We start from the raw sequence: 9,353 nt of genomic DNA, 5'->3' as shown, positions 1-9,353 counted from the left end.
TAACTCTCTGAATGTCACTCATCGTTCGGAGAGGATGCTACCAAATGTCGCAGGCCCGCTATGCGACTCATTAGAACATAAGCCCTGCTGGATCAGACCGGTGGTCCATCTAATCCAGCATCCCGTCTCACTCAGTGGTCAACCAATTCCTCTGGAGGGCCAACAACAAGGCAGAGAGGCTGGATTCTCAAGTCAGTGAATGTTGACCCAGTTTGCCGTGTGCTTTTCATGTTTAGCATTCACAAATGCATAGTATTACTAGGCAACATACTGCATCCCTTCGCCGTTTTGCATATTACCCAGAGGCAAACCCAAATACGCCACGGAGCCTCTGTCAGCCTAACTGCGCCTCCTCCCTCCCTCCTGGCCCGCTTGTGAGAGAGTCGTGGCTTCCTGTTTGAGAACCAACAACCCTGTCCGAGAGGCCAACCTTCCATTGCAGAAGCACGGAGAGAGCAGGAGAGAAGGTGGCTAGGCAAAGGCCGCTGCGGAGAGTTTGTGGCGGAGATGGGAGATTCGAAACCGGGTGCTTTTCCGGATCCAAGCCGCTCAGTGACTCCTAAGCTAAAGCAGCCCTGAGCCCCTTATCTGATCCTGGTTTTAAAGGCATCCGAGGCTGGCAGCCGCCGGAAGTGGATTCCATACGTCCATGAGGCGTTGTGCGAAGACGCACTTCCTTTTGTCTGTCTGGAACTGTCAGGGACATCTGGGTGCCGCGTGGATCTCTCAGCTGAATTTCCCCCCTCCCACAAAACGCCTCGGCACCACGGGGCGTCAGAAACCTGGCCTTTCGGGCAGCTCGCCAGCTCTGCTGAACTTTTGCCTGTCTGGTCTCGACTTCCTTCTTGGATACCCTCCGCAGACCATCTGTCCTCGCTGAAGGGTGCCGACGGTGCAGGGGAATCGGTTCGCCCCTCTTACGTCTGGTTCACATGTGCACGAGGGGTGCGGAGCCCTTCGAGGGGAGAACAGATGGACTGCACTGCTTCAGACGGCAGGGGCAAAACCCCAGTTCCGAAGGTCCCTGGGCATGAGAGCAAAAACTCCCTGCAAGCAGAAACCTAGCACCACAGGGAGAAAGGTATTCTCCCCCCCTCTTTACTTGCTGTGCTGGTTTTTCTGTTGACAGCGAGCCGGAACGTTCCATAATGCAGTTCTTCAACTACAGTCTGAAGTGATACCGTCCCTTCTACCACCTCAGGGCTCACTACCACTGCATTCTCCCTGCATTTGTGAAATACAGATGAATCCTTATCCTTCTTAGGGTTGCCAGCCTCCAGGCGGGGCCTGGAGATCTCCAGATGGCAGAGATCAGTTCCCCTGGAGAAAATGGCTGCTTTGGAGGAGGGACTGGATTCTACTCACTCAGGTCTCTCCCTTCCCCAAACACTGTCCTCCTCAGTCTCCACCCCCAAATCTCCAGGAATCTCCCAACTCGGAGTTGGTAACCCTAACTCCTCCCCCTTCCCTAGCCAATTGCTCCATGACGATCCTCTCCTCTCCCCAGTCTGGCACCACTAGCCGACATCTGATCTATTCTGGGATGTTATTGTGCTGTCTGAAAACTCAGAAAAAACGCCCTGGAAGGATCATAAAAAGAGGTCTGCGGGATCAGACACAACAACTCTCTCTAGCCCAGCATCCTGTCCCCGCTGGTGGTCAGCCTCCAGGAAGTCTATAAGCAGGCCCGGAAGACAACAACCCTCTCCTGTCGTTTGAGCACCATCATCTGGTTTCCAGAGATACACTGCCCCAGCGCATGGAGGTTCTACTGCTAACGACGATGGAGAGCAAGTCTAACAACATTCCCCAGCTGGATCGGAGCAAGCATTTAGTCCAGCATGCTGTTTCCCAAATGGAGCAACCCGGATGCTCCTAGGAAGCCCGAGAGGAACAGTGTGAATGCAGGCAGTTCCCCACCCCGTTATTGCATGATCAGGTTGCCAACCTCCAGGTACGGTCTGGAGTTCTCTCGGCATTACCACAGATCTCTCTGTCAGCATTGACGGCAGGTTGCATGCAGAGTAAACCGGGATGTTTACAAAGTGCCTGGGCCTTTGATGTGACCCGTCTGCTAAATACACAGAGGCATCGCAAGCTACACCAATGGAGTCCAGCTCTGGCAGGAAGGGGTTGAAGTCTGACGGAGACAGGAGCTGCTGTTCTAAAGAGCCACCAAGCCAGAGCTCAGACAGCCAATTTGGTGTAGTGGTTAGGAGCACAGACTCTGATCAGGAAGAACCGGGTTTGATTCCCCACTTCTCCATGTGCAGCTGCTGGTGTGACCTTGGGTCAGTCACAAGTTCTCTCAGAGCTGTTCTCTCAAGAGCAGTCCTCGAAAGAGCTCTCTCAGCCCCCCCCCACCTCACAGGGTGTCTGTTGTGGGGAGGAGAAGGGAAAGGAGTTTTTAAGCCACTCTGAGACTCCTTCAGGTAGTGAAGGGCAGGGTATAAATCCAATCTCCTCCTCCTCCTCCTCCTCCTCTTCTTCTTCTAGAGTTGCCAGTCTCCAGGCACGAGAAGCCAAAAATGAGAGATCACGGGAGGAAGTGGAAATCCAACAACAACATCCGTGACAAAAATAACGAAGAGTCAATAAAGATATGCTGCAAAATCATTTACTGTAGTAATTCTGAAGAAAACAAGTGATCTCAGTGTGACAGAGATCGGTTCACCTGAAGAACATGGCCGCTTCGGAAGGTCGCCTCAATGGCATTTTACCCTGTTGAAGTTCCTCCTCTCACCAAACCTCACCTTCCGTAAGCTCCACCCCCCCCAAATCTCCCAGGTATTTTCCAACCTGGAACTGGCAACCGTACCTTACAAGGATGCAGCCGCTCAAGTTCTGCAGGGTTTGTTTCATTTGCCCCTTGGAAACGCCTCTGAATTTTAAAAAAGCAACCAGCTCCTTGCGTGGAAAAGGTCATGCAAGAGTTAAACAGTTCGGCTTTCATCTTTCTTCATGATTAGCTGTTGTAGATTTTCCGGGCTGTATGACCGTGGTCTTGGCATTGTAGGATCTGACGTTTCGCCAGTAGCTGTGACTGGCATCCTCAGAGGTATAACACAGAAAGAAGGACCTTGGGCAAGCCATAGTTCTGTCAGAGCTGTCCTTGAAAGGGCAGTTTCTGTCAGAGCTCTCTCAGCCCCACCTACCTCACAGGGTGTCTGTTGTGGGGAGGGGAAGGGAAAGCAGTTTGTGAGCAGCTCTGAAACTCCAAGTGAAGGGCGGGGTAATTTATGTTATGAGAGCCAGTTTGGTGTAGTGGTTAAGTGTGCAGACTCTAATCTGGGAGAACCGGGTTTGATTCCCCATTCCTCCACTTGCAGCTGCTGGAAGACCTTGGGCAAGCCATAGTTCTGTCAGAGCTGTCCTTGAAAGGGCAGTTTCTGTCAGAGCTCTCTCAGCCCCACCTACCTCACAGGGTGTCTGTTGTGGGGAGGGTAAGGGAAAGCAGTTTGTGAGCAGCTCTGAAACTCCAAGTGAAGAGCGGGTTATACATTCAATCTTTTCTCTTCTTCTTCTTATTTATAGCCCACCTTTCTCACACGTACTCAAGGCAGATTACGGAGAGTGAGTCAATACAATCGACAATGGGACATTCAGTAAACAATGCAATAAGATCAACATCGTTGAACCATTTAATCCAGGTCTTCCTAGTCCCATACTGACATTCTCTCACAACAGGTTCATTTTACACTTCTTCCAGACACATGGAAAGTGGTTGTGAAACATGCTGTCAACAGCCAGAAGAATGTTTGAGTAATCTCCTTTTTAACTAACTGTTTAATTGATTGATGACATGTTTGTTTGTTTTTTTTTAAAAATGTGCATTCCGCCAGAACCGTAATAGACATGTCTTTGGAGATAATTAAGAAAGTATTAAAATAATTTGCAATTTAACATACCATAAGAACATAAGACGAGCCCTGCTGGATCAGACCAATGGTCCATCTAAGACCCACATTCTGTCTCACACAGTGGCCAGCCAGTCCCTCTGGATAGTCAACAACAGGGCACAGAGGCCAAGACCTTCGTAAGAACATCAGAAGAAGCCTGCTGGATCGGACCAAAACTGAACACAATACTCCAGGTGAGGCCGAACCAGAGCAGAGAAAAGCGATACCATCACTTCGTGTGATATGGACACTATACTTCTGTTGATACAGCCCAAAATCGCATTTGCCTTTTTAGCCACTGCATCACACTGCTGCCTCATATTTAGTGTATGTTTTACTATGAACCCTAGATCCTTTTCGCACCTACTACTTTCAAGACAAATCTTCCCATCCTGTAATTACACGTTTAATTTCCCCTACCCAAATGCAGAACTTTACATTTATCCCTGCTGAAGTTCACTTTATTTGTTTTAGCCCAGTTTTCCAGCCTGCCAAGACCATCCTGTATCCTGAGTCTGTTTTCTGCACTCAGAGTTACCGTAATCCCATGTTCTTCACAGGGGCTTACACCCCGGAAAACATTCCGAGAACCACAATCTAATAGTTATGTCACCTCGTTCCTTGCAGTGGATTCATCTACCAGGGCTCTTTTTGTAGAAAAAGCCCAGCAGGAACTCATTAGCATAATAGGCCACACCCAGCAGCAGAAACTCATTAGCATAATAGGCCACACACCCCAACATCACAGTTCATTAGCATATTAGGCCACATCCCCTTGTCTTCCCTTGACTTGCCCAGTTGCCCCACAGCTGAGGGATGCCTGGCAAGCTGGCCCTTAAATGTCTCCCCGATCCTTCCAGGGTCCCCCCTCCGGCCTGCCTGCTTCAGAGTCGCGGGGGGGGGGTTTGCTCTCCAGGCCTTCTCTCTGTAGCCACGAGCACAGACGTTTTAGCTGTAGTGGGCGTGGCCAACTCTGAAGCCAGCCGGAACTCCGTTCCTGTGCGTTCCTGCCCCCAAAATAGCCCTGCATCTACCAGTAACTGCTTGCTATCCCGACTGTAGCACGTAAGGTGGCCAACAACCGGGGGGGGGATGTCCCACCCCTTTAATAAAGGCTTAATTTGCGGAAATGGGCAGGTAGGCTTCTCACAACATGGAGGTCAATCACATCACACGGTTAATAACATCCCACGAAGCCTCTTTGAAAGTGACATTTTTACTCCCCCTTGGCGCTGGTGCAGGGAAACGCACTCTGCACATGCTCGAGGCATGCCTCGTTATGCGGGTGCATTGCTTCGGGCCTGAGCACCCTCAGAAATCAAGCCTCATAAATCCTTCGCGAGTGACATTCAAATGCATCCGTTTCTTGAAGCAGTCCCAACTAGCCTCTTTCCCCTGCCTGGCCACGGCTCCGCCCGGCCTTCATGCCTGTTATTAAATAAGTATTATTTTCCACCTTCTGCCTCTCAACTGAGCAGGCCTGCAGGGTTTTCCAGTTCCTTAAGGGTGTCGAACACAAAAGAGAGGGAGCAGCAGACACAACAGCCCAACAGAGAACTAATTATATGGGTTCCTTGGGCAAGCCAAAATACACAGAGTCGCAACCCCGCACTCTCCCTCTCAGCAAATCTCACGCAAATAAATGGGCCTAATGCCCAGAGCACAATGGAGGTGAAACTCGGGGTGGGGGGGGAATGTTGGGGGCGGGCAGGCGGTTGATTACGGAGCGCATTCCAAGATCGCTTCCCCAAAAGTTGCGTCGAGCCAGCTCGGGGAATAAAATAACACAGATTTAAATATTTAAAGAAAGGTCGAGACAAATATTTAAACTGGATGTCAGGAGTGACGCGTTCGGCCAAAGATCCGGAACATCGGATCTTGCAGAGGACGCTGCTTTCAACTCGAGCAACAAAGGAAGTCTGAAGCGTGTTTCGGCTTTAAGAAAATGAGAAGCGTTGACTTGGGAGGGGAAGTCATGCGCGCACACTTTCACATACATTATCTCGGTCATCGTCACAACGACCCTAGAAGGTAGGTTAGTACTGCCATGCCCACAATTCAAAAAGAGCCTGGGAAAGGGTTTGGACAACACAACTCACTTAGCAATGTTTGTGTGTGTGAAGTGCTGCCAAGTCGCTTCCAGCTTACGGCAACCCAATGAATTAACATTCCCCAAAACATCCTCTCACTTGCTCAGATCTTGCACACTGAGGGCCCTGGCTTCCTTGACTGAGTCGATCCATCTCCTGGTGGGTCTTCCTCTTTTCCTGCTGCCTTCAACTTTTCCCAGCATTATTGTCTTTTCCAGTGTCCCTTTGTCCTCTCATAATGTGACCAAAATAGCATTTTGGAAACTGCCACACTCTAAGTTAGGCGTCCCCAACGGGGTGCCCCTGGGCGCCCATCAAGTGTTTTTAGAAAATGGATGGGGCTCTTGCCAAGCGGGGCTTCTGATTTGCCACTGAAGACCTGGTTGGCTGTGCAGATTAAAATAACACTGTTTTAGTGGTATCTGCCACCACAGTGTTGGTTTTATACTCTCTCACCCCTCCTTCCCAGAGTATTTTTAAAATTATTCCTCTTCTCCCCCTGCACCTGGGCTTCCTGTGTGTGTGTGGCTCCGCCTCCAACGGCAGCCATTTTGTAGTGGGCTCCACCTCCTGTGGAAGCCATTTTGTAGTTGCGCCCAACACCCTGTGTCAGAATTCCAAAGGGGGCCCACAGGCTCAAAACAGGGATGCCAGCCTCCAGGTGGGACCTGGAGATACCCTGGCATCACAGCTCATCTCCAGACAACAGAGATCAGTTCCGCTGGAGAAAATGGATGTTTTGGAGGATAGAGTCTATGGCGTTGTACCCCAGAGAGGTCCCTGTCCTCCCCAGGCTCCATCTCCAAATCTCCAGGAGTTTCCCAACCTGAATCTGGCGACCCTACACCCCCCCCCCCATCACCTTCCGGGGGCCACAGGGGATCTGGCAAAGGTTGGTGACCCCTGCTCTAAGGGTTCTCACTAAACAGATGTGGCTCCTAACATTACCCGCTTTCCCTCTCTCCCTCCATCGCTGGCACGGTGGCTGTTTACACAGAGGCAGGCGGCCTTCCGGAAGCTTCCTTTCCTCTCGAGAGCCAGGGACGCTGTTCCTCGGCCTGGTCATGCCAAGGCCGAGCCAAAGAGCTCAACAAAACACACACACAGAGACACACACACACAAAAAAAATGGGGAATGTTGAAAACCCGTCTCCCTCTAGGGAAGTGTGAGGAGGCCTTCTGGAATGAACGTCTGCGCCTTCATTTATCACAATCCCCTTCAAAAAAAAAACAACGGAGGGCCCTGTGAAAGAATTCCAAAGCAAAACCATGAGGCGGTTACTCATTCCCCGGAACTGAGCCATGAGTGTCGGGGTTGCCAGATTCAAAGCGGACCAGTGCTCTTGTGCCTTCAAGAGCCTTCCGTACCTGCCGTACCTGTCAGAGAGGCATGCTTTTATAGCCAGGAGTACGGGATATTTGTCCTGAGCTTGTAAGAACGCACTCACCCTGGATCAGACCCCACAGAGTCCTATAGTTTAGCCCAGGGCTATTTTTGGGCAGGAACGCACAGGAACGGAGTTCCGGCTGGCTCCCAAGTTGGCCACGCCCAGCAGGAACTCATTAGCATAATAGGCCACACCCAACAGCAGAAATTCATTAGGATTGGCTACATTAGGGGTGTGTGGCCTAACATGCAAAGGAGTTCCTGCTACAAAAAAAGTCCAGGGTTTTGACAACAAACAAGGTAAACAGAATAAGAAGCAAAAGGTGGGTGTGGCAGGATGACCACACTTCTGGTAACATGGGGGTGCGGCCTAATGTGCTAATGAGCTGTGCTGGCAGGGGTGTGGCTTAATATGTTTCTGGTGTTGGGTGTGGCCTATTATGCTAATGAGTTCCTGCTGGGCTTTTTCTACAAAAAGAGCCCTGGTTAGCCTCCTGCTTCCCACGGTGGCCAAACAAATGTCCTGAAAGAACCACAGCTGGGCAATAGAGGGCTCAGTAGGGATGCCAACTCCGGCTTGGGAGATTCCAGGAGATTTGGGAGTGGTGTCTGTGGAGGAGGGAATTTGGGAAAGGGATTTCACCGAGAATCTATGGCATACCATAGAGTTAGAAGCGGCCATTTTCTCCAGGGGAACTGATATCTGTAGTCTGGAGATCAGTTGTGATTCCCAGAGAACACCAGATCCCATCTAGAGGGTGTCAACCCTAGGATTAAGCCTGCCTGTGTTGTTGTCCTGACCAATGCTCCCTCTGAGCTGTGGAGTCTTGTGAGCAAAAATTCTACTTTGTGAGCTACTGGCACTAAAGCTGTGAGCAAGCGATTTAGCTATTGCGTAGATTAGTTTGCTCTGGAGACATCCTTCCTGAGGTAAGACAGAAATCTGTGAGCCGGAGGCTAAAAAACTGTGAGCTGGCTCACACTAACTCAGCTTAGAGGGAACACTGGTCCCGACAGCAGGCTTCCATCGGTATACTGCCTCTGAACACAAGATCCATTCAGCCACCATGGCTAATAGCTCTTTTCAGACACTTCCTCCATGAATGTGTCAGCCACAGGAAGCCAGTGGCTATCATCACATCCAGTGGCAGTTGAGTGTTCTGCAAGGTAATTACGCATGGCCAGCCAGGTTGGTGTAATGGTTAAGAATGCGGACTCTAATCTGGGAGAACCGGGTTTGATTCCCCACTCCTCCATGTGCAGCCTGCTGGGTGACCTTGGGTCAGTCACCAGTTCTCTCAGAGCTGTTCTCTCACGAGCAGTCCTCGGGAGAGCTCTCTCGGCCCCACCTACCTCACAGGGTGTCTGTTGTGGGGAGGGGAAGGGAAAGGAGATTGTAAGCTGCTCTGAGACTCCGAGTGAAGGGCGGGGTATAAATCCAATCTCCTCCTCCTCCTCTTCTTCCAGGTGGGACCTGGGGATCCCCTGGAATTACAGCTCATCTTCAGACTACAGAGATCAGTTCCCCTGGAGAAAATGGATGCCTGGGAGGGTGGACTCTAGGGCATTGCGCACCCCCCAAGGTCCCTGTCCTCCCCAGGCTCCATCCCCAAACCTCCAGAAGTTTCCCAACCTAGATCTGGCGGGGGGACCTGGCAAACCGTAGCTCAACTTGGGCAAAGAAAGAAAGAAAGAAGAGGAGGAAGAAGAGATTGGGTTTATACCCCGCCCTTCACTACCCAAAGGAGTGTCAGAGCGGCTTACAAACTCCTTTCCCTTCCCCTCCCCACAACAGACACCCGGTGAGGTAGGTGGGGCTGAGAGAGCTCTTGACAGAAACAGCTCTTTTTCAAGAACAGCTCTTATCAGAACTATGGCTTGCCCAAGGTCATCCATCAGGTGCAAGTGGAGGAGTGGGGAATCAAACCCGGTTCTCCCAGATTAGAGTCTGCTCACTTAACCATGACAGCAGTCTGT

The sequence above is a fragment of the Gekko japonicus genome, unplaced genomic scaffold (genome assembly GCF_001447785.1).
Source record: "Gekko japonicus isolate JY-2015 unplaced genomic scaffold, Gekko_japonicus_V1.1 scaffold2890, whole genome shotgun sequence".
NCBI classification, from domain to species: Eukaryota; Metazoa; Chordata; class Lepidosauria; order Squamata; family Gekkonidae; genus Gekko; species Gekko japonicus.
Note: the sequence above shows the minus strand (reverse complement) of the source record.